At 48.4% G+C, this 21856-nt stretch overlaps 1 protein-coding gene across 2 annotated transcripts in view; it reads right to left on the bottom strand.

Annotated features, from left to right (window-relative positions):
- The window catches only part of Zfat (zinc finger and AT-hook domain containing), a 210128-nt gene that overhangs the window by 46228 nt on the left and 142044 nt on the right, over positions 1–21856 (bottom strand). The window lies entirely within an intron of this gene.

Raw genomic sequence — 21856 nt, 5'->3', positions numbered from 1 at the left:
GAGGCTGGGGTGAGAACTAAATGTGTAAACTGAATGGCCATTTAAGAAGCCATATTAACATGCCACTTTTTTTACTATTTTATTGGAACTCTTGAGATCTGGGAGCTAGCATACCACTGAGTCTACCAAGACCACGTTAAGTCCCTGGCTGTCCAATTCATCAACATTTTGCCACTCCTACGCTGGATGGCAAGCGCATGGAGCGGGGATGTCCTCTCTCTTCTAGGGCTCTCAGCGGCTCTCACAGTGGTCTCCTACGCTCAGGTCTACAAACGTGCCCAAGTGTCCTCACTGAGAGAGACAGCAGGGAAGGAGGAGGGGTGGAAGAACATGGAAGGAAAGCCTCCCCAGGTCTGCAACCTCCGCCCTCCTGAAGAGCTGCTTCCACCATGGCTTCACACCCTGCCTCCCTGACCCAGGCACAGGGTCTCCTGGGCAAGCAGCTCCTAAAGTTCCAGTCAGTGCTCTCTTCTGGGACCTCACGGCCCCTTGTCACCACAGCTGCCCGCCACTCCCAGTGCCAACACAGAGGCACCCCTCTGGTCAGGTTCCCCTGGCACTCTGGATGTTCTGGGTTTACTGATGAGATTTGCTTCCCAGGCCTGATGGTGAAGGCCGACCCTCTCCAAGGTGCTGTCCTCGGGCCACTCCTGTCCTCTGCCCCGGGTCCCAGGATCATTTTTGTGCTCCTGAGTGTTGAACCCACATGCCTGGTGCGACTCTCCTGAACTTGCATAGCCAGTGTGACTATCTAGAACCACAGACGGAATTTTCACTGCTTTCCAGGCCTCTCCATAGGGATGTTTTGCAGGCCCCTCAAGTAAACACATTTTTGGACCCTTTCTCCAATATCCGCTGATCATTCAAAGACAAAAGCCTGACGGTCGCCCTAGGTCTTTCCTTCTTTCTGTACTCAGCCGTTTTGAAACGTTCAGTCTGCTGGGACCTTCTCCAGACTCTGCCCTGCCCCTCTATCGCTGCAGCACAGGGAAAATGGTCATCCTGACTTTTGAAGATAACATGTCACCCCAAAGAGGGTCCTTCTCCAAGAGAAACACACAGGGAGGCTAATCCCATGGCCCACCCAGGTTTGAGGTTCGCCAGGGAGTGTGAGACATCAAGGCCACACTTGGGACAGTTGCTTTGTGCTGTTGTGCACAGGCTAAATGCTTATTTCCAGTCCTTCACCTAAGAGAATGCTGTTGGTTTGGTTTGCAAGGATTTGTTAAACAAAAGGACCCGGCGCAAAGGCAAAATTAGTCAGGATTTCTCATCCATCAACTGAGTAGAGAACAAAAGGTCTAAAATTCCAATATATGATTATGGTAAAGTTAAAATAAAAGCTAAACCATTTTCAAGTGTTTTCATTTCTAAATAAGCAAGTATCATGAAGTTGTTATTTTTGGAACATTAGCATTTACACAGAAATCAAAAAGAAAAAACTGAAAATGTCACACTGCCAGCATGGCAGTCAGTGGGCACCAGGGGCAGCAGGAGGGGGGCATCCCGTGAACCTAACTTCAGACCCGGAGCCCATCTCCCCCTTCCCGTGGCAGAGCAAACTCAAGGGTCTCACCCGCTTTCCTCAGCTCCCTGGCAGAATCACAAATGAGGGGAAGAGTCAAATGGGACCTGAGAGACCACTCTCTGAGCAGCTGATGCTACCTTGATGTTGGCAGGGAACCTCCGTGTGGACAGTCCTCCCTCCCCAGAAGCCCTTCTAGCATCCCTGGGGTCTGTGTCTGTTCAGCTTTGCTTTGACGAGAGGTCTCAGCAGCCGCAGCCTTTCACTGCCCCGCAGTGCTGGGGTTGGAAAGACGGCTTGCCCTCCCCGCCCCGGGGCTGCTCCTGCTCCCTCGCGCCCCTCACCACCCTCACCATCCTCCCGTGAAGTCAACCGCTGCTGACTGCCACTGCAGGTCCTCTCTCCTCACCTGCATCCAGGTTTTCATAGCAAAGCAAGTTCCGTCCCAAGCAGCAGGCCAGAGGCCAGCATGGAGTCCACCAGGCTGCTGCAGGGGAGGGGCAGTGCCAGAGACCGCAGGGGCAGAAAGCCCGACTGCCTACCGATGCCGCGAGCCCCGAGATCCCACCTCCAAGGCATCTATCTGCTGGCCCCTACCGGGGGCCTGCGATGAGTGAGGCGGATTTGTGACTCTCGGAATGTATTCAAATTTTGGGACTTTAACGTCAACACCAAAGATTAAATGCTATCTAGGCAAGCTAAATCATAAAACTTGGTTTCTAAGTCAGACATTTGCGAATATCAAATGACACTAGGTCTCAAAAGGGAAGTTATTTATTCAGAGTTCTCAGGCCAGAATCCAGGCAATCCAGGTTGCACCAGCATAGTTCACCTGGAATAACTTATTCTGGTCCAAAGAGAGAGTGAATCGAACAAGACAGGGTCCACTGTTGTGATTAGTGATTCAGTGCTCCGCCGGAGTTATGAGCCGGAGTAATGAGACCTAACATCCCAGTTATTACTATGGAATACTTGCTGAGAACTACCATATACCAGGTAGTGCTGAGTGTTTTCATGGGTTCATTAACGAATAACACAACAACCTTACATTGTACATAAAATTATGATTCCCATTTTACAGATAAGGAAACTGAGGCACAGAATGATTAAGGGACTTGCCCTAAGTTTCCCAATCCCTAGCCAGACCAGTGGTTTGTACAGGATTTTGGACTCCAGGATTGCTTTTATTTCCCATTGGCTATGATTTCCTGAGCACATATTTTCCCAAACCCCACAGGGAGGGACCTGGATTGGTATTCTTGGATCTCCCTGACATAAGGCCACTCAGCTCTAACCATCGGCTTCTAGAAATAAGGAGCACTGTGGTGAACTGGGGAAAGCAGGGACGGGGAAGTGGAGGAATGAAGGCAGCCCCAGCCAGGTCATGTGTGCTGGGTGCTGGGGTGGGAAGTGATGTCAGGCCATGGGAGCCACCTGCAGGCTTTGGGTAGGAGAACGATATGGCCAACTTCCCATTTAGAAATGTCACTCTGGAAAGACTTGAAAGGAGCAAGACTGAAGGAAGGGGACCAATTGTGCAGTTGTTTAAGGGGCTGAGACAAGATATATTAAGAGGACAGCATTTAAGGCAGATTGAGGAAGGACGATCAGCCAGACCCAGGGGCTGGGATGTGTGGAGAAGGGAGACTCAGAGACTCAAGGCTGAATCCATTTTCCACTCTTGGTTGACAGAGTGGGAGAAATGCCAGACTAGAAGAAGTTCTGCAGATGAGGGAGGGAGGGCTTCCTCGAGCGCCGGATACCCATGAAGACCAAGCCAGAGAGAGAGGCTGGAGGCAGGAGTCTGAAACTCAAAGGAAAGCTCCAGGCCACAGATGCAGATCTGAGTACAGGCTACTGGCAGATGCCCTCCAACTGAAGGCTCCACAGCAGGACAATTCAGAGTGAGAAGAGATGGTAGTGGAATGGCACCCCGGAATATAGGGGAGGACCAATGAAGAGGGACAAGAAGGGGGACAAGAGAGAACAAAGGCAAGTGGAAAATCAGGTCTAAGAGTCATGGGGTCTACGCAGTGCTGGCCTTCAGGGAGGCAGAGACAACAGAGTTAAGTGCACGAAGAAACCCAATCAGAAAAGGCCTCACCAGTGTCACTGGTCCTGGTGGTGAGGGGTCATTGGGGGTCAGTAGCACATAGAAAGAAAAGCTGAATTCAGCAAGTCACAGAGAGAGGACAGGACAGAAGTGGGCCTGTTTTCAAAAGGCAGCACAAAAAGACCACAGTGTGAGTCCAAAGAAAAACTGCAGTTAAATTTGTGAGGCTGACACTCTTAAAGTTCTTGGACTTCTGTCAAGAAAGCAGATAAATATGTACGATTTAGATAATGATAATCAATTAGCATAATTTAAAAAGAAGGTAAAATGCACTTATTCACAATTTAGGAAGTTATTATTCTAGTTCTTCAAACAGAAAGAAAAATGGAAGAGGAATGGAGGCCCTGTCTCAGAAACAAGTGGGTTCTAGAAAACCAGATGTGATGGGAAGACATCTAACTACACAAAAGGGAGGCTGCTCCCACTTTCTGTAACATCAAGGGAGGGACTCGCAAATGTTCTAAAGGAGGTAAGAGGTTGGTGACAAGGTCATGTTTGAGGCTGTGACACTGACAAGAAACTACAAGCCAAAGCACAAGGGTTACGCTGGGTAAAAGGAGAGGCTGCTTCTGGCTTCTCGGCAAGCAGGGGCTCTCACCAGGCAAGACCTCGCAGCCTGTTCTGCAACCTGGCCTGGTGTCACGGCTCTGGGCAGCTCCGAAAGGCTCAGAAGTCAAATCGCGAACCTGTTTCTCAGAGATGGGTCCCCCACCCCATGCTGAGGATGGAGGAGGATTATTGCAAAGAAGGTATCGATGACACCAGCAGGCACCTGGGCCACAAATCATGACTTCATGATTTCAGTTGGATGACACAGAGAGATGGGGACACAGGGACAGAGAAACTGATACAGAAGATGACAAACGGAGCATCTGATTAGCATCCTGGCAAATGCAGGAACAGGTCATGCCCTTGTTACAACCTGCAAGAAGTGCACTGGTTGGTACAAGCACGGCATCATTAGAAGTAGCATCGTTAGACTGGGAATGCTTTCAGTGCAGAGGGACCTTCACAAGGACATCACGGCATTACTATATCAGGCAAGGGGGAGAGGGAGGCGTAAGGAAGCAAGAGTGAACCAGGGGCCAGGAGACCGGGGTCAGAGGTCAGGCCCACCACAACTAGCTGGGTCACTCTGGCTAAGCCACTAAAACTCCATTGCTTCAGGTTCCCATCAACAAACTGCCCACTAGGCACCCAAGACAAATTGGGCTTGTCCCTTCTTTCTTCCCTTTCCTATACTGATCATCAAATTTCCTATCAATTCCAGCTCCTGAAAAGCTCCCTTATCCAGCACTTTTCCCCAGCCTCAACCTGGAAACCGCCATTATTTTTTAATGAATAAACAGCAGTAAACCTCTCTGCTTGAACTCTTGCCACCTGCCCCCACCCCTCTATTTTCCACGATGCACCAACGCAAATTCGCTACAACCTTCCTTGGAGCAAGTGCACACTCCTCGGCCCTGCTCCCTCTCCAGCCACTACACTGGCCGGTCATCCTGAGCTTTTGCAGCTCCCCCAAACATCAGTCAGGTCTCTGTGGGGAAGCTCCTGCAATCATAACTGGCTCTCTCCTCTGTCCTATGTCCTTACACATCTGTCTCCCTCTGGGAAGCTTCTCTGACCCCTCAGGACTGAGCGAGAATCTCCCACAGTTCCAGGGCCTGGGTTGGTCAATGTGGTCCCTAAAAAGTGTCCTCCCTGCTCCTGTACCAAGCAGCACGGGCCCAGCTGTGAGCTGAGTCACTGAGTAAGACGCAGGCTCCAGAAGCCTTTGTCCTGGGGACCCGTTCATGTGCAGTCTCTGTAAGACACACTTCGCCTGCATGACCCCTTGGCCTCACAACAGGCCTGTAAGACTAGAAATGGTTTCCTCATTCCAGAAAAGGCAACCAAATCGAAAGATGGCACACTGGCAGTGTTACAAGGGCAAATGTTGGCATCTGGACACATGCTGAGTGTCTCCAGAGTCCGAGACCCGTTCGCCAGCAGCAGTGAATAACCGACTCCAGGCATTCAAAGCATGCATCACTCTACACGCCCCAGTGACACCGAGGCAAGGTGGCAGGGAGTGGAGAAGGCCGTAGGGAGGAGTCTGGAGTGGGGTTCTGGGTGAAGGCCAAGAAGGCCCGAGGCACCATTTCTCCCCGAGGTGCCCATGGGGAAACCTCTTAGCCCTTCTCACACCTCAGTCTTCTCATCTCAAAATAGATCTAAAAACCTCAGAAGGTTGCACTAAGGACTGAACTGGATGCTCCACGTGAAGTACCTGCACACAGCATAGTGAGTATCAGCTCTCATCAATCCCCCCACTGTGGTCAGTCAACATATTATGGCAGAAAATGTCAGGAAAGAAAGCAAATTAACCATAATAAGTGAACAACACCAATAGGAAAGAACAACCTCCACAGGATCTACAGAGAAAGTCTCAGTCATGCTGGCAAAAGCGAAATGCCAAGGGGGGCCGTGCTTCGCCTGTGAGGGTGAGGGTGTGTGAAACGCAGGATCCTCTTGCCTCCCTCAGCTGTGCACGGTCACAGCTGCTGGCCCAGAGCTGGCAAGGGAGACCCTGCTAAGTAAGTTGGGACCGTAAAATGCAACAAAGGGCAGGAGGAGGAAAAGGCATCAGCTTCAGAACGTTCTCTTGAAGGGAGGGAGGAGGATGGCAGGAAGGGCTGAGGAGTGACCCCAAAACTCCTTGCTAGAAACTTCTAAAGGCCCTTGGCCCATAGCTGAAGCAACCAGTCTCCAAATGCTGAGGCTGAGTAAGTACCACGGCACGGGTGAGCGGGGACCAGCACAGCAGCAAGCCTCCCTGCACGTGAGGCGGCCAAGGCTCCCTAGGCACCACCACCTATGAGCCACGTAACTTCGGGTCCTTTTATCCCAGATACCCTGGTGTGTCCGTTTCCTCCTCTGAGATCTGGAGTCAGAGAGAACTGATGGCACACAGTTATCGTATGGGGCAAGAGAGCGGTAGGCAGCAGTCTCCTGCTCCCCGCCTGTCCCCCATCTTCCCCTCCCCCTCACCTGGGATGGATTCATGACTTCCTGACATCTTTTCCCCTGCTGTATACCTCTTGTAAAAGACTCACAGCACCAGGGTGGCCTACCTGTGCCCAGGCTCCCCCAGGCATGCCCTCCCTTGCAGGACTCCTGCTCCATGAGGTCAGGTGACCTCCCTGTGCCCAGGCTCCCCCAGGCACGCCCTCCTTTGCGGGACTCCTGCTCTGTGAGATCAGAGACCATGTAGCCTGGCCCCACTTTTCCAGGGAGCCACCCCACTGTGCTCCTGTGTCTTTGAACTGGCTTATTTCGGTGGCATTTACTACCCTGATACAACACCTGGCTGGTGTTGTATCCACTCCTTATGAGAGTGGAGTTCAAGGAAGGCTGTTTCTGCTGGTTGTCTCTGGTCTGCTCTGATCACTGGGCTCTGTAGCACCTTGGACAGTGCCTGCAGGTGGGGGACTGGGGATTGATGGAGTGCGTGACTCTGAACACTCTGAACATGCCTTGGGACCAGGTCTGCTCTATGAAGACCAGGAGCTGCCGGGGTTTCCCTAGGCATCATTGGGTGGTGAAGGGGGGAAACAGAAAATGCACCAAAAGGTGAGCAGTGGGCATGACTATGGCTATGCTTATTATTTTCTTCTTCACAAACTGCCATGTGTTCAAGGCTTTCTACAACTGAAGCACTTTTAAGTAATCAGAATCATGTAAATATTAAGTTAAATAAGTTTTAAAAAATTAGACCCAGGCTGTGAGCTGAACTTCCGCCTGAGAGCAGGGAGGCCCTGGCGAGACTCTATGGCACAGGGCCTGACCAGGGGCCTTGGCCCGCTGAGCCTGACCCCTACCTAGGGGCAACAACAGCTCAGCCTGGTCTCCAGTCACCTCACTGGCCCTCTACAGCAGCCTCCAGAGAACCATCTCTTACCAGTGTTAACCAGACCATGTCACGTCCAGCTCAAGCCACCCAGTGGCCTCTGATGGCACTTAAGGAGAAAGCCCACCTGCTCTGCCAGGGCCTAGAGGGCCTGCCTGCTTGGTGCCTGCCCACCCCTCTGACCATGTCCCTCTCCACAGTCACTCATTCCTGTGGCTCCAGCCACACTGAATCCTTTCTCACTACTTGGCCCAGAACAGGCCACCAGCAGATTCCCAAGTGTGACTGTGTCCTGGGTCAAAGTCAGGTCTCCCACTGCCCCTCTCGCACCAGATCCCTGTTATTCCCTTTCTACAAGTATCTGGGCTGGTCCCCTGTTCAGAACCTCCACAGTCTGTCCACAGCCCATGGAGACAAGGGGCATGTCAGAGCCCAGGCCTCCCTAGGTGCACTCCAGGTGCTGTGCACTCAGAGAGGAGGCAGGTAGGAGCCCAGGCCTCCCTAGGTGCACTCTGGGTGCTGTGCACTCAGAGAGGAGGCAGGTAGGAGCCCAGGCCTCCCTAGGTGCACTCCAGGTGCTGTGCACTCAGAGAGGAGGCAGGTAGGAGCCCAGGCCTCCCTAGGTGCACTCCGGGTGCTGTGCACTCAGAGAGGAGGCAGGTAGGAGCCCAGGCCTCCCTAGGTGCACTCTGGGTGCTGGGCACTCAGAGAGGAGGCAGGTAGGAGCCCAGGCCTCCCTAGGTGCACTCTGGGTGCTGGGCACTCAGAGAGGAGGCAGGTAGGAGCCCAGGCCTCCCTAGGTGCACTCTGGGTGCTGGGCACTCAGAGAGGAGGCAGGTAGGAGCCCAGGCCTCCCTAGGTGCACTCCGGGTGCTGTGCACTCAGAGAGGAGGCAGGTAGGAGCCCAGGCCTCCCTAGGTGCACTCTGGGTGCTGTGCACTCAGAGAGGAGGCAGGTAGGAGCCCAGACCTCCCTAGGTGCACTCCGGGTGCTGTGCACTCAGAGAGGAGGCACGTAGGAGCCCACACAAACCCCCATCACCCTCCCTAGCAGTCAGCCAGGAGCACGCTAGGTGCCTCGCGGGAGCCCACCCACTCCACTTTACTCCTCTTGGTTGACTCAAGTTTCTAAGTAGTCCCTTTCTGAACATTCCCTACCTTACCCTTCTCTACGTGGCTAAGCTCTAGAGGCTCAGGGGGTGATTTCTGTCCCCCTTAAGGTAGCATGCAGGAATCCACTTCTGACCTTGCTCCTTTCTACCTGATTTCCTTGCATTAGGTTCTGTGTCTCTTTCTTTAAATAGTCTTAAGGAAAGAACACATTAGCCAGGCACAGTAGTGCATGCCTATAACCCCAGCTACTTGGGAGGTTGAAGCAAGAGAACGGCAAGTTCAAAGTCAGTTCCAGTAACTTAGTGAGGCTCTATCTAAAAATAATAAATAAACAGGGCCAGAGGTATAGCTCAGTGGTGGAGCACTTGCCTAGCATGCATGAGGGCCTGGGTTTCACCTGCAGTACTAAAAAGAAAAAAGAAAAAGGATAAGTCTAACACTACAGGACATTAAAACAAGAACGACATATGGTTATCTTAGTGAAAAACCAGCAAATGTTTCTGAAAGAACAAGGATTCCACGCTGACCTGCTCATTCCAAGCAGAGATCAAGCCTGAGATCCCCAGGATGCGTCCGACTGCCTGCCCGTCTAGGCCTCCCCTTGTGTTCTGAAAGGAGACATCATTCTGCTTCACAGATCTGAGCTGAAGTTTATGAGTTCAACATTTTCTTTATCCCCAAGTCCCAAAAACTGTGTAAATACTGTCTGGTAGTCCTAGAGTGGACAAGTTCACCAGACACGCTCCCATTCACTCCTCAAGGGTCTTGGATCACATGCCTTCCCCTTCACCTCTGAAGCTCCCAACTCCCCATCTGGCCCCAGGAGCCAGGGAACCTGGCACCAAGTCTGCTGCCAAGCAGCTGTTATCTGCATGCCCAGTGCCCCAGCCTTCCAGTCCTTTGAGGGAGGAATCCACTCAGAACTCACCTACGCTTCCCAGGAAGCAGGGCAGAGCTTTGTGCAGGTGGACATACAGTAGAGAGAGTCATGTGCTGAACAGAAAATGGAAAACACCTGCCTCTTTCTGTTAACAATTCATGTGAGGTTAGTCTAGAAAATCCTCCTGACAACAATAACAAACCCCCCTAAGAAACTAGATCAGATGCTTTTTAAAAAATAAGAACTTTAAGACATTATAAAGAGACCAAAAGTGACAGAATGAGAGATTATATTTACAACATACAATCAAAAATCAACCCACACCCAAAATATATAAAGAATTCCTAAAAACAAATGAAAAAACAACAAAATCACCCAATAGAAAAATGGGGAAATAATGAAACAGACATTTTACTCCCAAGCACACAAAGAAGAGAAGGAGGAAGGAAGGGAATTTAAAGGCCAAGAAATAGGAGAAAGGGCTCGATGTCACTAGCAATCGTAAAAAGAAAACCACGCAGAGAGGCTGGCAAGCCCGCCAGGCTGGGGACCCAGGCAAGGACCAAGGGACTCCCGAGTGCTGCTGCCAGCTGGGGCAAACGCTCCAGGGAGAGCTGGTGACCACCGAGGGACGCCTAGGGCACGCATGTCCCACGGGCTGCAAATCCTCTGTGGGCGTATTTACCCCGTAGAAACTGAGAACAAGGGCTACAGGGCGTGTGTGCAGACAGCCCACAGCAGCAGAGCTCACAGCAGCAGCCAGACAAAGACGCCATCATCCATCTGCAACAGAATGGACTAGAATGTCATGCTGGTTCACGCAGCAGAGGACTACTTCACATAACGGAAAGCTGTGCTGCAAAGAAACAAAAGATGAGAACCATGTTCAAGGACACCATTCAGTCTTACCAATGAAGGCTGAGTAAAGAAGCATACTCAAAACACACACATGTGACAAAAATATAATGCATATATAAATCCTTACAGTAATTAAGATGTTCGAAAGCACACACTAGATTACTCTGTGTAGAGATGCATACCAGGATGGTAAACCCTAAAGGAAATTAAAAAAGCAATTCTCAGTGAAGTCAGGATAGTGGTCAATTCTGGAACAGAAAAGGGGTGGGCTCAGGAAGGCCCCACAGAAGAACATCTCATGATTGGCAGTGACCCGTTCTGGTCAGTGGCCACACGACTGTTTGTTTAAGACTTATTCTTCTTTCCATGCATTCAATGTTATATACACTATTCCAGATACACCTTCTATTCACGATAAGAATAAAAGCAAAGAAAGAAACAGAAAAAGCAGATGACAAAGTGGGGAAACAAGACACAACCCAGCCCTGCACAAGGTTTTTATGAGGCCTGCAGGTAACCCAGGTGAAAGGCCTAAAACAACACAGAACCCAGTGGTAGTCACCATCAAGTACCGACGGCGACACAGTCAGCCACGCAAAGTGATTTTTAGGTTCATTTTCTTTCACCTGTACAATAAAAATTGCACTGGTACTATAAATGTGCTCTAACATAACCCCAAGTGTCTAAAGAGGAGACTGCAGCAGGAGTGACAGGCCTGCAGAAAATATTAACTATAACTCTAGTGCTGCCAAGCCTAAATCAAGTTCCGCGGGTGGAGGGACGGTCTTGGATTATGCAAGCATTTCCCTGGGGCTTCAGTGATAGGACACCTAAAAGATTTACAGCAGTGCTTCTGCAGCTGAGAAAACTCGACAGGAAGATAGAGGTTTTTCATTAATGTCTGAGGTAACTATCAATCCGGTAAAATGCAAGCTAGCACCAAGTCACCCTGAGAGATGCAGCTGGGCTAAGGGGAGGGTGGGGAGGGATGCCAAATTCTTGAGAATTTTGAATTCAGGGCTCGTTTCTCTCCCAGACTTAATTAGTTACTACTGAGATTTGGGAGGCAATTTCAACTAATCAGAGTCTGGAAAGAAAAGGATGAAGTGACAACTTCCTCAAATGGAGGTCTTACCTGGATTTTATTTCTGGAACAGGGCAATCAGAACAGATGCTTCTGCAATGTGTTCCCCAACACTTGCCATGGAAAGAACCACCGTCGGGGACATTTCTCATTGATTGGTAGGGGTATCACCAATTGCATAAATGAATAATAGTGTCAACAGAGCAGCCTGCACAAAGAGGCCCATAAAATTATCAAACACTGGCAGCTTAGACACAGAAGTTCAGTGCCAACATTTAAAGGAATAGAAGTAACGATACTTTTCACCTGAAAATCTGCATTTGGAGTTTAAGAATTCCCACGTTTATTCCTGCTACTGCCGAGGGAAAAGAGATCAAGGGGCAATGTGAATCCACTGCTGACAACAAGAGTGGTTACAGTCTCTCCTGCATGTCTCAGTGGAAAAGGAAAGAGTCAATATCTGCCTTTTGCAGATGAGACCCTGGGAGGTGGAGCTGAAGGCCCTACAGTCAATCACCAGCCAAACTGGTTTGGGCTAAGGTCTGTCTGAGCCCAAAGCTCACACCACTCTGCTGGGCCACTAGTGCCCCCATTGTCAAGGCCACTGCAGACAAGCATTGCTTAGCATCTGTCACTCCTGCTGGTGACTGCCTGGGTGGCTTCTGCCACTCTCCCTGTTATAATGCATTTGAAGCTCTGCAAAGGACTTCAGGCTTCAAATCAGGGCATCACCAAGACGGAACCATTTCACAGTAGTCTTTCCAGCACCTAAGGTTCTGGCAGCACCACCTATTCACCATCTCTTCCCCTGCCCTGCTGCTCCCACCTTGGGGACTTGCTCTCTATAGCCTTGGTCTGGCCTGCCTGTGAACAACCTGCTGTCTATCACCACCTGCAAACCTGCAGGTCAGACAGGGTTAACACTGCTGCAAAACTGAAGATCGATCATGACTTCATTTCCATAGATCTCCAAAGAACACACCAGAAATGGATTACACACATGGCCTTTGACAGGAATTTCCACTGAGATTCCTTGAACATAATACAATAATGAAACAAGGCTTACTGTGCCCAACACAAGAAAATGATATTCCTATAGATATTAAACCTGTTCTTTGCTAAGAGCTCCTGACAGGATGAGCTGAGCGTCTCCTGTCATCTGTTGGCACCAGTGAGGGGATGACGTAGTGTTTGGTGAATGTGAAGAATCCTATGAACCTGGGACCCTGCTGGTTACCCTGGAAGAGAGCCTCTCACTTCTACAGCACTCACACATGCTCCATCTCAGTTTAATCACTACACCCCTCGCTGCTGGGGCGAGGAGGGACAGAGTTCCAGGCCACAGTGCACTGAGAATGGTGTGAAGATCCCAACACAGCCCCACAATGGACAATCTTTGAACCCTGAGTCGAGTTCTTGGGCTCTGTATCCTTGAAGGAGCTCAGATGAATCTGCAGCACTAACATTCTGTAGAATCTATTTGTTTACTCATTCCTTCCCTCAATTAATATTTATTAAGTGCTGACTAGGTGCTGAAAGAAGAACAAAAACTAAAACACAGAACCTCCCTTCTTGCATCATGAACAAGTAAGGAGATATCCTTAAGCATACAAAAATAAAGCTATGTGGTAAGACCTCAAAGTGGTCCCGGGTACCATCTGGAAACAGAGCACACAGAGAAGAGCAGATGCAAACCAAGCTGGTAAGATGCGGTGCAGTCCACTGGGTCTATACTGCGTGTGTGGAGACGGAGGCCGAGGGAGCAACAGACAGGAGGCAAGCTGGCAGGTGCTGGTAGCCATCTGTAGATGTGTGCTTTACCTTGGAGTGTGACCAGAAGCCACCAGGTTCATTTTAATATTTTCTGTTTGGGGATTCTCTGCTAACCAATACTTTCCTGTTTCATAGACCCAAACGCTGGAGGCACTTGGGTTAAAAAGGAGGGTAGGTTCTGTCACGTCCTCCCCAGCCCACCTGCCAACCCATGGAATCTGTGTTCTAGGGAACACACTCTGGAGAACTCTGCCTCAAACGTCTTCCAGTGGGAGCCTGAGTCTCTCCCACGCTGACGGTGCTTCCTGAGGACAGGTGCCGTATCTTCTCACTTCTGCTGGGTGGCCCACTGTGGCCAATGGAGGGCTTGCAAAGTACAACATGCAAAAACAAAACCCCTGATTGGTTGACTGTGGGATAACCTCGCTACTCAATGGTAATGTGTCTAGGAGAATCTCCTTTTCGACTCAAAGAAATTTTATTACACTGAATCTTAGAACCTTCAGGTTCCACTACCCACCCAGGTTCACCCAATAAAGTTCGTGATCCTCTCAGAATGTTCTAGATGATGATGTGGGCCAAGACTGAAATGCTTTACAGACATGCAGTGGACATCCTCAGTGTCTGCTCTCATCCTCCTGAGAGGCATTTCAGCAGAGCCGTGTGCAGGCTCATACAGCAAGAGACACTGGCCACCAGGCCCGTCCCCAAAGACTGTTTCTGCTCCCCTGAACTAGGAAGCGAGTCACTCAAAACATAAAAATATGCACACTCACAAGAACAAGGACCAAGATGGCAAATGATAAGGTGCACGGTGATATACTCTTAAAGGACGTTCCCCAAACACATGTGTATCTGGAATCCTTCCGCACCTCCTCCTCTGCCTCGGCTCAGTAGGAAATCAGACCTGCAAGCACACAGAGGCACAGAGCAAGGGGGACATTGCCCACCCAACCTGACATGAACACAGAGAGCCTCATGATGCACTGACAGTCACAGGAGAAAGAAGACAAAGAGACACAAGCAGAGATGTGAAAAGACCATGGCACGGAGAGCACCAGGAGGAAGGATGGTCCCAGGGAGCCCAGGCTGCTGACAGTAAGCCTCTACAGACGACCGCACCAAGATGACAAAGTAGTGGTGATGCTTACAGGTCTCGATGTGAATGAGAAGATCATTCCCTTCTCCTTGTCCAATGGCCAAGTACAGTTCAGACAGATTTTGTATGCCACACTTGTCTGCAACCTGAGCCCTCCTAAAAGCCAAGTTCCCTTGGCCAGGGGGTAAAAATCCCATAATTTTTTCCCCTTTCTTTTTCCCTCTATCTCTTTAGGATCTTCACACTTAAGAGAATGAAGCTGAAACTTAGCTCCATCTGGGGTCAACAACTACAGGAACAAACCCAAAACTGGGGTAAGATCCAGAAAGAAAAAGCCAGGTTTTAAAATAAGGTCAGAAACGAATTAAACAATTTAAAAGAATAAATGTTTTAAACCGTGGGGTACCACAAGTTCAAAGATGGCTTGCGTTGAGGCAATTATCTCTTCACAATAAGTAACAGTAAATCAATCCACACTAATTACTTTTCATGCCAGCGCTTAGAAGACTCTTTAGCATTCTCTGATTATTGATTTTTTTTGTAATCACTTCTGCTGTCAAAAATGTAATATTTCCCGAGAATAGACTGCACATTCTTAGATGGACAAAATTTTAATTTAATATAAAAGTATCCGATTTTCATTTTTTCCAAAGATGCTTTGAAAGTCTAAAGCACAATGGAGCTGAAGATGAAACCAAGGTTTTTAGCAGAGACTTCTTAGTTGAAAGCAATTTAACAAATGGCCCCTCCTAGCCACCCCCACCTCCCACCATCCTTCTTCCTCCTACACACATGCCACACTCAAAAGAAATGAGAGAAACGTGCAATCTTGGATTCTTCACTGTCCTGAAAATTCAGAACTGAAAAGCAAAACAAACACCACTAATAAAACCCCACACTTTATTTCTTAGCCTCTGCCCCTGGGTTCAGTCATTTCTCCTGAACTTGGAAAATGCTCTGGCTGCTAACTTCACACTCAGTCAGCATTCTGCTTAAAGATTTTGCTTGAGCTTTGATAGCTAAACACATAACTGCAGTCTTATGTAATCAAGGCAGTGAGGGGGGAAAAAGGACAAAGGAGTAAAAATGTTCTTCTGCTCTGCTCGAAAATGAGAAACCATAGACTAATGGGTAGAGAGTAACTGTTGATAAAGACAGAAGGTCAAAATCCCAGTGCAAGCATTTGACAACTGTGTTACTCTTGAGCATATTACTTAACTTAGATTCTGGGCCTCTGTATTCTCATTTATAAAATGTGACATTAATGCCCACTGTGGAGGGGTTTTCAGGATAAAATAATGCACACAAAACACCTGCTGTGTTATCAGGCATGTGCCTGCTGTGAAAAGGCCCTCCGTCTTCCTTATTCTGACACTAGATATTGAAACAGTCTACCTTGTGCTAGAACTTTTGCATGGAAAGATGAAACCATCTCCTGGGTAACAGAAGTTGTAGTATAAATAAAATCACAGTGCTATAAGCAAAGCAGATGACACAGCACTCTGAGAACTGAGACTTTCAGGTTGTGAATCTGAACTGTTTATCAGTGTGTGCCTTTGAAATATTCTGCTTATTTGAGATCATCTGTCACCCCCTTGCTCGCAAAGTTTAGATTGAAAACCAGGAGTGAATTGCTCAAGCATCCACAGCCGTGACGGACCTCATCCAAACACCACCTCTGTGCCATTTGGCATCGAAGCCCCTCACACACTCTGTGTGCTCAGATGCCCACATCTTTTGTATGTGGAACTCATTTTGGCTTCACATGAGCACATTAGGGGCCCATTCCATTATCAGGAAGGCAGCAAGAGGTGGATGTCAGACAACCACAGAACTCTGCAGGTTTTTAAAGACATAGGTTTTACACAATGGAATAATATTATATTAACCCAGTTAAATCATGACTTAAAAACTGGTGAAGCTGGAAGAGTTAACCTGTTGCTCTTCTGGGTTCCCACTGCCATTGGTATGTAGCTCTTGCAGCACTCAACGTATTTGCTATTACTGTGATGCACATGTGGCTCTGCTGAGATCTGAGCCTGGCAGGCAGACCCAGCTTCCCCACAGATCCCCATGCCTGGTACACTGCCTGACCCAGAAGTGCCTGGGACCTGAAAAAGACATGCTGAACCAAGGAGTAAATACCTCACATGCTTTTCGCCAAAAAAAATCAAAAGAAAATATAGCACATTATTTGTCCTTCTGTTGTCTCTAAAATCCTGAATGCTGGACTGAAGTATGACATACTCCATATGGAATACTCAGGAAAGTTCATCCATGATGAAATCAGAGAAAGAAATCTCCCTCACTGGTCACCAGTTTTGGAAAAATACCATAGTCATGTATATTTGAAATTGCAACAGGCAATAGAGTCTTTAGATTTCACAGCATGAATTTCTGAGGATTTAATTGCATTTAGATATATATCAAACATAAATTTAAATGTGGGTTGTCCATATAATGGCCCTGTCTGTTTTTCCAAACTCACCTGCACCTACAAGGTTTCTGGCTGCATGACAGAGGTGGACCTGTCCTTCAGAAGGACCACAGCTCTCCATTCACTGGCCAAGGACATGACTGTCAGGCACAGCGGGGAGGGTAAGCACTAAGTCACACAGCAGTTCCTAAAGGTGCAGGTTTCGAAGCTGCTGATTTCAGACTGAAGTTTCCTTCTTTTGCAGACTTGTACATTCACACCCCCCACTTTTCAGTTGCTCCTCAGGAATGTCTTGGTGCCCTTGAAACCTCAAAAGAGGAAAGAGCCAAGGCACAAGCTCCCTCCAGTGTCGGGTCCTGTGATGTCCCTGGGTGCAACTAAGGAAACAGGGAGGGCAGTGACAGGAGAGAAGGGGGCACGTGCAGGGCGACCCTCTTCAAGGTCAGACCTGGAAAGCACAGCAGCAGGAAGAGCAGAAGGGGAACACAACCGCTGGGAAGACACCTGCTGTTGGAAGGCCAGCGACTAAGAACTCCGTGTGAGAGGCACGCTTGGCAAGAGGTTCTCTGTCCAGGGACAGACCTATGTGGTCAGGCACGTCATGAAGGAGGGTGTCAAGCCTGTGGAATCGGGTTACTCTAAGTCCATGAGCGGCAGAGGCTGCCGCAACCAAGAATATGAAACAAAGGCAGGATAGAGGGAGAGAGAAGCGCAGTCAGGACAACTACGCACAGAGGAGGAAGCCGGGCAGTCGGGATGGGCCTGCCGGAGGCTAGTGCCTGAGAGCCACGTGCCCAGTCCTCACTAGTCTCAATATACTCAGAAGCGGCCAGAGTGCTGGCCCTATCCCCACATGACAGGTAAGTTACAAAGGTTAGGGTTCTTGTCCAAGGCCACACAGGGAGAAGATGGCAGGGTTGGATTCTAAGGCCGCCTGGCTGAAGTGCCATGGTGTCTCATGTCAGGACAGGGTGTCTAATGTAAGACGGAGGCTTCCTCCCTCCTGCACACACTCCCCAGGGGCCCTGCATCTCCAGGTCCTCCCTGCCCTGCACAAGGGTAGCGCCATGTGGACACTGCCCTGGTGACCTCACGTCCACTTGGATCTCTCACCCGTGTCAGGCGGCTGCTCAGTTGCTCTCCTCGCTCCTGACTTGCAGCTGAGGATCTACGTGTCAGGGCAGGTAAGCACAGGCAACATGAACACTGCAGGCACCCACACTGCTAAGGCACCATGGTAGGCACCGTCAGAATCACGCGGAGGGGCACGTTTCTGCTTGCAGTTAGGTTGCAAAGAACCATAAAGGACATCACTCCCACACTAACAACATGAAAGACCTTTTTTTAAAATCCATCAAACTGCTGAGAACATGAAGAAACTTAAGTGAGCTCATTCCAAAAGGGAATAAAATGCCTAGAAGAAATGAAATCTGTGGCTTCTTTCATGCCTGGCACAGTGGCCTATCCACCCCTTCCCTGTGAAGTGTAGAACTTCACCAGACGTGGCTTGGGGCAGAAAGCCCATTGTCCTCACACAGTCCACTGCCTCACCAAGTGCACCACAGCCTCTCCAGGCTGGGCTGGGAAGGAGACAGGAGAGATCTCCCAAGGGATGGAAAGAGCAGGGCTGGAAAAACAGGAACTCCAGCAACAGGAAAGCTGGTGGCTGGCCTGAAAATCCCCATGGTTAGAAACCCAGCAGCAGAGCCAGGAAACAGAGGGACTGCTGAGTCTCACTAGTGATCAGATGCTCAGCCTTGCTGGAAGGAAGTCCTGATAAAGTATTAAAACCGCTGCAGATGCAGGGACCAGTCTACAACTGCAGAGCCCAGATCCAACTCAACTGCACATTAGATTTATTCACTCTTCTGCTGAGGGTCCCCAGAACTACCAGTGAGGTTCAATAACTCACTGAGAGGACTCACAGGATTCAACGGACAATTTGTTAGAGAAAAAGAACACAAAGCTAGATCAGTTATGTCAGGGGCGGGCTCTGAGGGCCCCAGAGCCGCACAGTGGCCTGATCTCTAAGATGGCGCCTGGCAGCTTGCCAGACATAGCTGCACTCATATACAAGTTTTAGGAAGTAACTCTGGTTGGCTGTTGTACATGAGGCAATCCTGGTATCTGCCTGGAGACTGTTCCTTGATAGGCTGACTTTCCTGGTAGTCTATTCTCTGATAGGCTGATGTTCTCAATATAAGTCTGAGACTTGTGGAATAAAACCCTTTTTGGTTCCTGTGATCAAGAAGAGCGTACACGTTGTGATTGTCCCCACGGGCGGTGGGCGATCATAAGTGGTGCCGAAACCCGGGACCTCGAGTTATAAAGAAGAAACTGATCAGGTAAATACAGGGAAAGTAAAGTACAGTCTGGCCAGGTTAAAGTTCGCGGGAAAAGCGACGAGTTAAAGTTCGCGGGAAAAGCGACGGAGTTAAAGTTCGCGGGGTAAGCGACGGAGTTAAAGTTCGCGGGGTAAGCAACGGAGTTAAAGTTTGCGGGGTAAGCAACGGAGTTAAAGTTCGCAGGGTAAGCGACGAGTTAAAGTTCGCGGGGTAAGCGACGAGTTAAAGTTCGCGGGATAAGCGACGAGTTAAAGTTCGCGGGATAAGCAACGGAGATTGAGTGTTTGTAAGTGCTTTCGATTTTGTTTTGCCAGTTAAAGTGCTTTGCATTGTTAGTTTAATAGAGAAATATGGGCACTGAAATGTCATGAATGCGCATGGAAGGTCCCTTAAAGGATTTGCTCCAGGCCAATGGACTTCCTCTTGAAACTAAAACAGCCCGAAACTTTTTACGCACAGTGGAAGATATTGCGCCATGGTTCTTGGACGAGGGATTACTGAATATCCCTCAATGGGAGCTTCTAGGGGAGGATTTGAGAGCGACAGAGAGAGTAAAACCATTACCCCTGGGAACCATGGCCATATGGATGTTAGTTAGAGGGTGTTTAGATACTCCTAAAACCAAATGCAGAGAGGCCATAAAACAAGGGGAAGAGGTTTTGGAGGAAATAAAAGAGGAAAGGTCTTAAGCATCAGAAAGGGCGTCAGTAAGATCAGAGACAGACAAGGAAAATGAAACTGGGTGTGAGGATAGTTCAGATGAAGAGGAGGATTTACTATGTAAAACAAAAAATCTTGCTATTACAGGATCTACTAAAGAAAAGATTGGGCAAACACACACCACACATGGTGACCCTGCGCTCTCAGCTCTTAGACTCATGCTAAAGAGTAGCAGCCTTGAGTGGTCTGATACACAGGCGGAAAAAGCCTGGGACACCTTTAAGAGGGAAATCAGTTTAGGTGAGGGTCCCCCATTAGGAGTCTGCCCTACGTTATCCGCCCTTAAGGCCTGCTTCTCTCCAGGACCTCCCAAAGGGGCTCCAAGTTTCTCCCCAAAAAGCCGCCGCCTAAAGAACCGCCGGCTGCTCCCGTTGCATCTCCTTCCAGAAGCTTGCCACATAGTAAACAACGTTGGAGGACCTTTAATGAGGAGCCCAATCCATCTCAATCCGCTCCTCCCAAGGTTGAGGAACCACAAGGGCAGCCAGCCTCTACACATAAGGAGGGCCCACTACCGCCCCAGGGAGGCTCATTGCTGCCATCTTGTATTCTGGGGCCACATCAGACTCCAATGAAAGCCCTCACCCTCCTCCTTCCAGATGGCGGGAAATCTTCCCGGTGGCCATTTTATGATACTGGGCAAGAACTCACAGACTCTAACCTCCACCCTCCATTTATGGCCCTCCTGATAAATGTTAAAATGTTAGTTTTGGAAGGAATGACTACCGATCACAAATTGGCCTGTGCAGGGATGAAAGACAGCTCCATGGGAAGGTGAATTGTGGCTACCAAAGATATTGGCACACAGCTTCTGCAAGCAAGTGGGCAGATGGAAAGGGATTCCTTATCTTCAAGTCTCTTCTTTCTTGCGCTTCTATGCTAATTCCTTCTCCTCCTCCAACTTCGCCCCACCCGGCCCACCTAGTCCTCTTGCCATGAGGCCCCACATATGCCGGTGTGGAGGGAGTAACCAGCTCAACCATCAGTGGTATGTCCTAGTAAGGAGTATGATATAGTAGCCCCAGTCCCCACAAATATTGGGAGATAATTGTTTCACAATTTTCTGCATCCAAACCTGAATTGATTACTAACCAGGATTAAGGGTTAAAATGCCCTAGGCATCAAGTTTCTGCTGGAACATTTATACCCTTTCAGATCCAAATCTCAGTCAAGGCTTACATTGAAATGTAAATAGAGAAAGCCTGAAGGCTCAGTAGGAGACCGGGTCTCAAACCAAAAAAAAAAAAAAAAAAGAGCAAAAAGAGTCTTACCTGAACTCCAGCAAAAGTAAATTTTATGGTGCTTTACTAAAGTAATTAACAGCCGTATCATTTTTCCAGGACTCTTGTTTTTTTTTTAATTCTACATATTTTTTGAGCTCATGACTTTTTGATCAGTTCTATTTTTTTTTAATTCAACTAGAGTTTTGAACATCTGTTACATTGCAATGGAGATTCACCTATAAAGTTTCAAGGCCTTTAATTTTGTGTTATGTGTATGTCGTGCTGTCTAATGTCATGTTTTGTCTGTATCAAAATTGAGCGCTCCTAAAATTAAAATTTAAAAATGGATCCAAATATTTTTAATTCACGTGATTTAAAGAGGTTCAATTTAAAGTGGGTAAACTAATAGAAGTAAAATGTCTTAAAAATAACTCACGAGTCTCTAGGTGGTCAAACTAATAAAATGTTGATGTAGAGTACTATAAATAACAAAATATTTAATCTTATTAAAATAGAGTAATTTTTTTAAATTTAGAAATTTCATAAGAGTTGTTTCAGAATGTGAACAAAAAGGGGTCAACAGGAAAGAGAAAATAAAGGTTCTGGGTATGGAAATATATTTAGTAAAAGGGAAAAGGAAAGGTTTCTGGGTAAGAAAGTGCTTGTGTGATGAAATAAATGAGGGTCTAAGTAAGTGCTAAGAAAGTCTATGTAAGTAAAGGGCAAGTTTCAACAAGTTTGCATGTAACTAAGTTGGTTGTATGTATGTGAAACATTTAAAGCTATTTAAGGTTTTTT

Source organism: Sciurus carolinensis, chromosome 1, assembly GCF_902686445.1.
Source record: "Sciurus carolinensis chromosome 1, mSciCar1.2, whole genome shotgun sequence".
In the NCBI taxonomy this organism is placed as follows: domain Eukaryota; kingdom Metazoa; phylum Chordata; class Mammalia; order Rodentia; family Sciuridae; genus Sciurus; species Sciurus carolinensis.
Note: the sequence above shows the minus strand (reverse complement) of the source record. Positions and strands in the feature narration are given on the sequence as shown.